Source organism: Frankliniella occidentalis, unplaced genomic scaffold (assembly GCF_000697945.3).
Source record: "Frankliniella occidentalis isolate FOCC.00 unplaced genomic scaffold, Focc_3.1 Scaffold43, whole genome shotgun sequence".
Lineage (NCBI taxonomy): Eukaryota > Metazoa > Arthropoda > Insecta > Thysanoptera > Thripidae > Frankliniella > Frankliniella occidentalis.
The window spans coordinates 2,072,488-2,081,307 of record NW_026267173.1 but is presented as its reverse complement, the minus strand read 5'-3'; the positions used below and the strand labels follow the sequence as shown (position 1 = coordinate 2,081,307).

The 8,820-nt window shown below is 57.5% G+C and overlaps 1 protein-coding gene across 2 annotated transcripts in view; it reads left to right on the top strand.

The window, feature by feature from the left end:
* The first annotated feature begins 2,796 nt into the window (after positions 1-2,796).
* LOC113211950 (semaphorin-2A) overlaps positions 2,797-8,820 on the top strand; it is a 178,154-nt gene continuing 172,130 nt past the window's right edge. For both annotated transcript variants that reach the window (XM_052266812.1, XM_052266811.1), the window contains exon 1: positions 2,797-3,183. The gene's annotated coding sequence lies outside the window, so the exon portion shown is untranslated. The remainder of the gene's footprint in view (positions 3,184-8,820) is intronic.

Below are 8,820 nucleotides of genomic sequence, written 5' to 3'. Positions count from 1 at the left end.
TATTTCATATTTCAACACTCTACCACAAAATGAAATTTTGTAAATCAAAATTTTGACAATTTTGGCGATAATTGATTTAGTAACATTTTTCGATGAAATGCGTATCCAAAAGAGTCTGCTCGTCTGGTGCATTTGTTAGATGTTGTCGTAATTGAATGTGTTAGGTGCAGTGCAATTTCGGCTGACAAGGGGGCTTAGGCAAGTGTAAATTCCTGATCTTGCCCAAACTCGGTATATTTGTTTCTTATCTATATTGATGACGACTGACGGTAGTATTTTTTCCTGAGAGTCAATTTCTGGGGTACTTTAGGGGAGGCAATAATGGAAAAAATATTGAATTTGGGCCAAAAATGACGGAAGGAGGCCTCAAATCGAAAAATGCCAGAGGAACTACCCCCCCAAAACCACTCATTTTGAGTCAGAATTTCACTTAATATTTATACAAAAGTAGAAATTTGTATTTTGTGAAATTATACGCTTTTATAGGGAGTTTCGGCACATGACTCTCAGGAAAAAATTTGGTCAGCTTTCGTCACCTACATAGATAACAAGCAAATATACCGAGTTTGGGCACGATCGGGAATTTACACTTGCCTAAGTCCCCTTGTGAGTGCTGTCAAAACTTTTGTGGAGGCTCGCTTCAGCACATGTCTTATTGTTCTTTTAATAATAATGTAAGTACTCATCTTTAACTCCATTAATTTGGTTTTCTGCTTTGTCAGGCTGGCTGCAATTTTTCATTTCATGGATACGTTGTAGCTAGAAATCAGCCAATCAGAGGCCTTGAATGGCCACTAGAACGTATCAAACAAAGTGGTAATTGCAAACCTGCTGGCAAACGCCACATTATTGACAAGGCAATCCTATCTGTACATATTCTAGTAATTCCCCCCTGCCTGCTCCACCTCCCATTTGCCTCCAGCATTGAGCACCGGCATCGAGAGCTCACAAGGGGACAGTACGTAGTATCCCGCAGCTCGGTCAATGGATGGAAAGAGGATGGGCCGTTGGCCCTGCCTGCCTGCCAACGCTCACACACACACACAGGGGCGTTACGCACAGCGCCACCGCACCACGGCAACAAGCAGCCGACAGGCCGGCGGGGAGAGCAGAGGGTCGGGGGGGGGGGGCTAAACAAGTAAATCAGTGGGCCAGCGGGGCCTGACAGCTCAGCTCTGCGCTTGGACTTGGAAGGAGGAAGAAGAAGGGATCTTCCTGAGCAGCAGGCTCCATCCACTGGTTTGGTTTTGCATGCAGTAAAGAGGAGGGAGGGGGGCTGGGCTCACGGCTCACTGCAACGCCATTGACAAGTCCGGTGTGCAGGACCAGGCAGGGCGTGTGTGTTGTTCCCTTTCTCCTCCCCTCCTCGGCAGATACGCGATCAGCCAGCACGGCCGCCGCTTCTTCCATCTCGTTACTCAACGTGCTCGTCGTTTTGTTGTTGTTCAGGTGGAGGAGGATAAGGGCCTCGCCGGCCTCGCCCAGCCTCAGTCAGCACCACGACCTCACCGGCATTCTGCCTCACTGCACCCCGCCTACCCCGCCCCGCCGCAGACATGGACCGCCCCGGACGGACAACGCCACACATCAGCACAGATGTTGACTTTTCACCGGGCCGTGCGGGGGTGGGTCGTGCGACCCTACCCTCCCCGCGCCCCTCGCCCCCCGCCGAGCCGTGCCGTGCCGAGCCGCGGCCGTGTAGCCGCGCGCCGAGCCGGTCCGGAACCGAACGGGCCTACGGCCTACCAAGGCAAAAGCAAGGAGGGGACGAGCCGACAACGCCGCACTGGACTTGCCGCTCCGGTCGCACGAGTCGAGAGGGATTCATTCAAGGGCCTTATTGGACGGTCACTCGATTGTGTGTGTTTTACACTCTCCGATGTGCTTTTCCGGGTGCGGGAAAAGGGGAGGGGAGGCCCAGCCCAGCGGGACGCCGCTCTGCATTTCGGGGACCTGTTTGCATCGAGGGCGACGCGGGGGTTCGCGAGAATGACAGCCTCCTTCACGATAATGTCCCTCCTGTCCGATCATTTAGCCATCGGGGGTGGGTGAGGGGGATTGCGGGAGGCGGAGAAGGAGGGAAGGGGGTGTAGGGGAGGAAGTAGGGTAGACGGGCAGAGGGGTTGGTGGCATGAAGGGGGCGCTTCGGGTGGTGGTTATCAAAGTAAACCATACGTGTTTATGTTATCCATGAGTTTTTAATTTGCCTTTATGACTCCGATTTAAGGTCGTGGACACCCGAGGAGGCAGAACGGTCTGACTCTGAGGACCTTTGGCCCGAAGAAGACAAATCAGCGATGGTTGGACTCTGATGACGAGAAAGACCCAGGAAAGACCACAAACGCCGAGGACCAGGGAAGACCAGCAGACGCCAAGGACCATGTCAGGCACCAGGCTGTGCCGCGGCTTGGGTGACGGGGCTGGTTGGGGTGAGTACAGACACCAGATAGTTGTATATACCTGTTCAATCACCGATTATATTGGATTCGCGAAGTCTCTGCTGGAATGCGCTCCGCCCGCCACCTCCGCAGCCACGGTGTCCGCAGCACACATGCAGCAGAGCACCCACAGGTGGAGGCGCTGCGCTGCGGCTGCGAGTTCCTGGAGAGGCGAGCGCAGCTGTGCTGCTGCGGCGGTGGTGGCGGCGGCAGCGGCGGCGGCAGCGGCGGCGGTGTCCTGGCGCGGCGTGGCGGAGCGTGGTCCTCGGCGGAGCCGAGCGCGTCCTGCGAGCCTCCGAGCCAGGGCCGAGTCGGGTGAGGGGGAGGTGGGGACCACGGCGCGCTTGGGCACGAAGCGGAGCGGATCCAGTTCAGTGTGCGGCCAGCCGCTAGCCGAGCAGGGGACCGCCACGCGCGCGCATCCCCGTCAGCACCCTCACATTGTGCAGTTGCTGTTGTGCCGTTCGACGTCAAGCCGATTCGGCGAACCCTTTGGATTAGTGACGCAGTCCCGGAGCCCGCCGAGGCCTTGTGTGTGTTTGTGCTGTGTTCAGATAATTCGGAATCGAATCGTGCTGTTTTAAAATAATATCTGTGAGTGAGTGCGGTAAGGTCCTGGTGGAGGTCCTGACACCGAATTGTGCTTTGTGTTCGGCCCACGGGTCGAGAAGAATTTAATTTGTGACAAAATCAACATCTCTACACCTTGAACTTTGGATACGACGCATCTTTCGCTGCTAAAAAGGTAAATTCGCGACTATTTCGAATTATTTTGAGATGACGGGACGTAGAGGAGTTTGGGTTTGTTTACAAAGGTATATTGTTGATTGCGACTTCGCGTGGGGTACTCTTCTGGTTGCCAACGAGCGTCCGAGGCCCAGTAATTGCCGTTTTTCCACCCCCCAAGTCCGCGGAGAGCCCCTGCGAAATTGGGGAACAAAGAACAACTGTCTCGTTTTGAGGTTATGTTCACGCAGCGAGGCGGCTCGGCTCGGCAGCTCTCGCAGCTCAGCTCGCTCCTCGGCTCTCGCCACCCCGCGCACCTCGCTCGGCTCGCACTCCGTCCCGAAATAACGTTCTCTGTGGTGGATGGGGTGCTCTGGTAGATTTTTAAAAAGTGTAAGTCGCGTCTTTTCCTGCTGTCCTCTTCTCGCAGCCACTCTGTGTTTTGCTGAAGCTAATGCGCCCTTCCCCCCCGGTCTGCATAAGCACGCTGGCATGTTTACGTTTGTGCCCCCCGGGCCCCGCATGCGAGGATTTCTTGTGTTGTTCTTGCCCGGCGCCAGGGAAGCGCAATCTTGTTTCCGTTCGGTCCTCTTTCCGAGCTGAAGTGTTCGTGACAATAGTGCCGAGGCGCCCCGTCACTTGAACACCACCACCGCCGGCCGCCGGCTCCACTCCAGAGACCACCTTGAGCGGAGGGCGGCTGGACCACACGGTGCACGGTGTGTGACTACTTTCAGGTAGATAGCTTAGCACCATATTGCCTATTCACTAGGAGTATTGTCATAAGGTTACGCCCCCCCCCCTCCCCCACACCCAAAAATAAAAAGACATCCTGTGTCTGCAGTCCGCACCTGCTTTGTCGGCCGGGTGACGTCACGGTCGACCAGTTTTCCGAGGAGCAAACGTGTATATCTGCGTGACCGACCAGCGCGCGCTCCCCGCCGCCGGCCGCCCCCCTGTGCACATCGCGGCCGAGGAATTCCGTAACGAGAATCTAAGAATGCCCTCCTCGCGAACGGCTTGAATGGCGTGCGTCTCGTCTTTCCCAAAAGGCAGCCAGCCAGCCAGTCGTCGTCGTCGCACCGGGAGGGGCACACATTAGAGAGGAGGCCAAAGAGCCCCGAGAGCCATTCCAAGCCTGCTGGCCGGCTCGGCTCGCCCCGCTGCTGTGCAAGGGGATACGACGACGGCTGAAAAACAATTGGAAGAATTCCAGCAATACGCAGCAGCAGCAGCGGCGGCACACTCACTCTCGCTCCCTGCTGCTGGGGCCGCGCCAGCCACCGAGGTGTGGGCGCCACAGCGCGCACAGCGGGCAATCGAAAAGCGATACAGCGGGATGGGGCATCCAAGTGATGCATTTTGGTTTTCGGACGATTGCGTTACCTGCTGTGGGGGGCGAGGGCGGATGCTGTCCTATTCAGAGCATATGGGCGCGGCGCTCGGGGGGGCGTAAGCCGTCCTATGGGGCTGGGAGACGGACCCCGGGCCGTATGAATGCGCCGTAAAGTTGTAGCCTCGCCAATCCCGGGGCGGCTGGTGCCGGGGCTGGTGCCGAGGCTGGTGCACGGCTTCCCCATGGGGCACGGGCCCGGGGATCCCCAAAGTTGTCCCGCATTAGTACGTGGCCGTGTGCACAAAGGGGGCTAATGGGCCTCCCGGGCTTCTGCACCCAATGAGCGGCGGGGCGGCGCGGGCCCCGGCGTGCAACTCTGCATGCCAAAAAGGGAAGGCGGAGGAACTAGGATCGCGCGGGCGGGATCACCTCCTCGTCGTCGTTGTCGTCCTCAGCCCAGCCCAGAGGTGGCGCGCCACGCCCACGGGGACACGGCGAGTATTATGTGCGGTGCACGACACGGCGGGCTCAGACAGCTTACCGCCCCCCAATCGCCGGGGCGGGGGCGGGCCCGGGGCCCGGGGCCCGGGGCGCAGGAAGGTGGGCGCGGGAGGGCTACCCGTCGCCCTCCTGTCCCCGGGGGAGGTGGCCGTCACCGCTCGGGTGATTCCTTTTGTTGCCCCGTTATGCGTAGTATGCGAATCTCCCGCCGCGCACGTTCATTGGAAAGGGACTCTGGCCGGCCATTTTCTACATTGGCAATATCCCTTTGAGCTGCCACTGCGCCGTTTTTTTAAAAAAAAACTTTTTTCATTAAATCGATTGCCTTTTGATGTCGGCGTGTGATTCCATTTCATGGGATGGACATTACTACCTTTCATACGTGATTGTTTGCGGCTGGCTTGCGTTTTTTCCCTCGTTTTTTCTTTCTTTTGGGCATCCATTTTGCGTCTGCCATGAGGACGCCCATCCCCCATTTGGGAAAGTGGGGAAAGGGGGCTGGAGGGGGCTCAATGGGCTCATGACGCCTGGGCCCGACGCGCTCCGACTGACAAAAGGTTGGCAGGGCGAATTTCCCAATCGGGCCCAAGAGCCGAGTCCGTGGCGCGTACTCCCGGCAAACAGAAGAACAATAATGGTGCAGATTTGGGGAAATGAGTGGGAGGAGCTGCTGCTGCTGCTGCTGCTGCTGCTGCTGCTGCTCCTCCTGCTGCTCCTCCTGCTGCTCCTGCTGCTCCCCTTCCCCTTGCACGGGACGCACAAAGCCCGTGCCGGGCCTCTGCCCAGGCCTTCACGGCGTCCGTTCCTTTGCTGCTTTGTTTGTTTGAATGGCTTCTATTCCTTAGTAGAGTGCAAACAGCGCTAGAGTGTTTGAATACAGGTCTTATAGGAGCGGGAGCCGATCCGATTGCTATGGGGCTGGTCCGAGAGAGACGGGGTGCGCGCGCGTGTCCGTCGTGGCCTACGGGGTTTGGGCGAGAGAGAGTGGGCGTAGGCCGGACCATCTGCCTCCGCAAATAGCGTCCGTCGAGATTGCCCCGGAGTGAGTGTCGATAACAGGATCCTGGCGTGTAGGCCCACCAGCTCGCTTGAGGGGTTTCTGAGCCCCCCCTCAACGGGGGGAGGGCGCGGATGCTCCCGGGCCCCCGTGTGTCTGGGCGGACTGAACACCCCCAAGGCTTTTGCATGGAACAGGGGCTGGTCGTGTTTTCCCTGTCGCAGATGGCGTATGCGCGGAGCAGCGTGGATGCCGGTCGGGCTCGTTCATATAATAAATTGCTCAAACCGTTCGAGACGACATCGAGATGGAGACAGGTCAAGAGATGTGCGTAAATCTCCGCACCGTTTCACACACCGGCCGGGGCGTCGCGCCCATGTGGATGAGCAGCTTGGACTCGAGTGTAGCTCGCGCGCCTCCGGACGGACGCGAGGGAGGCCGACGTTTTGTAAACAATTTATTAAAATTCAGAGCTCGGCGCCGTGGACGACGGCCGTCGTGTCCGCCGTGGCGCGGCCACCGCAACCCGGCCGGCGCTCGGGCGGCTCATTGTGTGCGAGACGATGGGCGTGGAATGTAACAGCACAGCGACCTCCTCTCCTCATGCTCTCCCCTCCTCTGCAACCCTTTCTTTCTCTCTGCCTCTTCCTCTCTCTCTCTCTGGTCCGCCGCGGCAGTAGAGCGCCTCCGCAGGATGGCGAGAGAAAAGAGGAGCACGAGGAGGAGACACGAGCAGCAGGAAAGAAGCTCGCGTCCCGGCGGCGCGCGGCACCCACTTCACTTCTCAGAGCGAGGACGAGGACGACGACTCCATCCTGCCAGGGGGACCCGCCAGGGACCGTCCGGAACACCGACCGCCTTCTGGGTGTCTATGTGCCCCGCGTCGTCTGAGTAACCGCGTGACCTTGCCGCGAACCTCGCTTTACATGTCAGGTTGCCGCTTGTGAGGGGGAGAGAAGGGGTTACAAACTTTTGCAATCACGTGCACTATATTTAGCAATCAGACTAACAAATTTGAAAATTACACTCGATTAGGGTAAGTATTTTGAACTCAGTGGGCCTTAAATACTTAAGTAACCAAAATGAAAATCTGCGTAAATTTTTGTTGAGTTGCGGGACACTGCTGGAAATTCAGAGTGCTTGCTGACTCCTCAACGTGCGTGTGCTTGTTGAAGGGGGGGAGAAAGAGCGAGAGATAGAAGGGGGGGGGGGCTTTTGTGTAATTCCCTCTTTCAGTGCGAGCGTATGGTTGACATGATCCCCGGCATTGTGGTGGCTTGTTCATCTCAGCTGCGTCTCGCCAAGCTGCTGATCTCCGCAGCCGCACCCACACAATACTACCCCCTCCGTCCCTTTCTCGCGCAGCACCAGGTCCAGGTTGAAACGAAGGGTGCTCCGGGCGCGGGCGGGTACCTTTCCGGCGACGGTACCTCTTGTTCGGTCGTGATACACTCCCCTCCCCCGGCCCCCTCTCCTTCCCAACCTCCCCTCTCCTCCCCCTCCCGCCACCCCTTTTCCCCCAAAGACTCGCGGCTCCAGACCCTTTCTCCACAAGTTTCGGTGCAGATGGACCAGTGGGCCACTTCGTCCGCCACTTGGTGACAACTTGCGGGGGGCGGTGGTGCGGAGGAGCCCTTGCGGGGGAGGGAAGTGTGGCCCTCCTCCTGATTGAGTTATCAGTTGGTAACTGTCCGAGTCCTTTTCCCTGCTCGCCGTCTCGGAATCGTATCCCGAAGCAGCGCCACAACGGCGCGCTCCGCCAGCACCTGATTGGGAGCGTCTTTTTGTTGCCAAGTCCTTCGTACTCGTATTATTGTGTAGTTGGGTACCCGGATAATCGTTTCGTTGATTTGACACAGGTTTTTAATTCGCCTCATTTCTTTAATTTAAACAAATTGCTGTGAATCAAAGCGACCTTCTTTGATTTAAAGAAAACGTTTCCTTGAATTAAATTTCTTTCCTGGAATCGAAGGTAACAGTAAAATGCTGTATTAATTCAAATCGACACAGATCTAAAGAACGATCTCGAAGAAGAAAAAATAGTTTTGCCTTTTTTTCTTTCTTTGAATGAAAGACATGTTGCTTTAAAATGAAGAAGTTTGTTTCTTTGAATTGAATGAACTTTGAATGAAAGAAGCCATTCAATGGGTGAGCGACGTCGAAGGCGGTTGCGTCCTTTGCGATCCTCGATTGGCGAGCTTTCTCTGTGCGCTCCGCGCTCCTTGTCGAGTTTGAGATTGCCTCCCCGCCCTGCAGTTGCAAACGCGTAGTACTGTATTGCAACACGACCGCGGTGTACGCGTCCAGACGAGCTGCGCGCGTCGTATGTATTCTGCCGACGCTGGCCGAGCCGACGACGACGACACTGCTCCTTACGATCGTACGTGTGGTGGTGCGGCCACGTGGCCCGGGCGTTGCCCTGCTGAGAGATTGGAAAGGTAGGGATTGGGCGAGGGGAATGATTTTTTGGCTCTGCGGCGCGGCGTGGGCCTCTATGGGCCTGGGCCCGGGGGTGGCGTCGTCGCGCCGAGGGGGTGCGCAGCGTGTGCGGCTCAGGTGATGGCGGCGGCGGGGAGGCGACCGCCCGACCCGACCAACCCCGGACAGATAAGGCGCGATGGCTCGGTTTCCTGGCGCGTTTCGATCCGATTCGTCTCGGTTTTGGACCGACTCGCCATCGCCACCCGCCATCCGCCCGCCTCGCCTGCTTGCCGGCGGCAGCTGGAGTGGAGTCCGCACCGCACCGCCGTTGAGGAGGATTTCCACGGCTCTGGTCCCGTGGCGGGCGGACAAGGTGAGCGCATTATTTGTCACATTCACCC